The sequence below is a fragment of the Pseudorasbora parva genome, chromosome 17 (genome assembly GCF_024679245.1).
Source record: "Pseudorasbora parva isolate DD20220531a chromosome 17, ASM2467924v1, whole genome shotgun sequence".
Taxonomy (NCBI): domain Eukaryota; kingdom Metazoa; phylum Chordata; class Actinopteri; order Cypriniformes; family Gobionidae; genus Pseudorasbora; species Pseudorasbora parva.
In genome coordinates, this window is record NC_090188.1 from 14412781 (window position 1) to 14415432 (window position 2652).

Sequence of the window (2652 nt, forward strand, 5' to 3'; positions counted from 1 at the left end):
CAGACGCACGTCCGCTAACAAACCAATCAATGTTAAGATGCAGCCCACATAGATGATGACGACAGGACGCCAGTGCGTCATGTAAAGTTCTTTGGTGCGCTAACATAACTGCAATGTGAAAGCAAACCAAATAGAACCAAATGTCCAAACACAAACTTTGGTTCGGACCTTGGTGCGGACTTTCAGGTGTGAAAACGCCCTAACATGACACAGAAAGTGTTATATGATAAAGTGGCATGGGGCGTAAAAGGGATACCAAGAAAGAGAATAATGAAGAGAGGATGGGAGGAAGTCAATCAGGGCTCTCCCTCTGTTTGACCAGCAGCCAAGCAGTGAGACTCAGAGCTGTGGCCGAGCTCCTCTGAGACAGCTGCAACATTTCAGGGCTCCAACTCAGCAAATTTCCATCAGCTGCTGCTGCCAGAGACCACAAAACGCTTTCAAACAACGGCTCACTTCAAGAATTCTTGTCTCAGGGAGGAGAGAGACTGAGAAAAAAAAGATGGCTGGAGAAAAGTATCACAGTGCAGCTGAGTGAGCTCGGTGCATTAGGTTAGCAGATTAATGCAAACTGTGCTGAGGAGTTCGAATGGCCTTCCACAGCAAAATTGCTTGCAGGTTTAGAAGACGATATAGAAAAGTGTGTAAGAGTATGTAGTGTTCAGAAACTAGGCCGGCGTGTTTCGTGTCAAACCCTTCAGCCTCTTTACCATACATTAACACTTGTCACAGAGGCCCATTAGGTCTAAAGCCAGTGGCGAAAATTTAATTACCAAACCATTTATTTCATTGTTAAGAAAATAAACCAAAGAAACCTCAGAATGCATTAGGCTGGCTGGTGGGCTCTCCTGTTTTCACCTTCTATGTTGATAACACCAGTGCACCCTGCGATTGGCCCGGTGCACTGAAATAATGCTCCTCTTATACACCACAAGCCAGTCTGCTCTATTAAAAACAGCTGGCCAGCATAAGTCATTCTTTATTTAAGTTCAATTAAGAGAACAACTGATTTAATGAAGGAAGCTATTTATACACAAGGGTTACTCATCCGTGCCGTCCATCGGCTGAGCGCCTCACAGGCCAAGGGGAGACCTGTCTCAATAAATTAGACCATTGACATGGGGTGCTTGTAAAAACAAGTGGGCCCAATCCATTCGTGACTGAACGCAGGGGACTACAGGCCGCCTTTGTCACGGACGGTCTGGCAAAAAGGAAGAGAGGAGAAAATGGGCCTTAAAGGGATCGCTCACCGAAAATTGAAAAATCTGTCGTAAATTATGATATTATGATGAAGAAATTGAATTTCGGCTTTTATTCAGAGAATCATTTTTTTTCTGTTTGCTGATTAGAGGGAAGTACAGAAATCATTTGACTTTAAGAAGTATAATTCTTTTTAATAATAATAACAACAATAATAAAATTTAAAAAAGAATAATACTTGTACAAAATTTGCTTTAGTTTTAGAAAAGCACTATATAAATGAAATAAAATGTATTATAATGATTAATCATTATCATCATCAATTAAAAAAGAATACTAATTCCACAAAATGACTATTTTTGAAAGGTGTATTAATAAATGATAATGTATGATGATGCTTATTATTATTACTATTACATACATACACCTAAAGGAGTATTAGGAACACCTGATTAATTTCTCATTAATGCAATTATCTAATCAACCAATCGAATGGCAATTGCTTCAATGCATTTAGGGGTGTGGTCCTAAAACCCACACATTTTTGAGCGTGGCATGGTTATTGGTGCCAGATGGGCTGGTCTGGGAGTATTTCACAATCTGCTCAGTTACTGGGATTTTCATGCACAACCATTTCTAGGGTTTACAAAGAATGGTGTGAAAAGGGAAAAACATCCAGTATGCAGCAGTCATGTGGGCGAAAATGCCTTGTTGATGCTTGAGGTCAGAGGAGAATGGGTCGGCTGATTCAAGCTGATAGAAGAGCAACTTTGACTGAAATAACCACTCATTACAACTGAGGTATGCAGCAGATTTGTGAAGCCACAACACGCACAACCTTGAGGTGGATGGGCTACAACAGCAGAAGACCCCACAGGGTACCACTCATCTCCACTACAAATAGGAAAAAGAGGCTACAATTTGCACAAGCTCACCAAAATTGGACAGTTGAAGACTAGAAAAATGTTGCCTGGTCTGATGAGTCTTGATTTCTGTTGAGACATTCAGATGGTAGAGTCAGAATTTGGCGTAACCAGAATGAGAACATGGATCCATTATGCCTTGTTACCACTGTGCATTCTTTCTGACCATGTCCATCCCTTTCTGACCACCATGTACCCATCCTCTGATGGCATTGTCCGGCAGGATAATGCACCATTTCACAAAGCTCGAATCATTTCAAATTGGTTTCTTGAACATGACAATGAGTTCACTGTACTAAAATGGCCCCCACAGTCACCAGATCTCAACCCAATAGAGCATCTTTGGGATGTGGTGGAACGGGAGCTTCATGCCCTGCCCTGGATGTGCATCCCACAAATCTCCATCAACCACATGATACGATCCTATCAATATGGGCCAACATTACTAAAGAATGCTTTCAGCAGCTTGTTGAATCAATACCACATAGAATTAAGGCAGTTCTTAAGGTGAAAGGGGGTCAAAAACAGT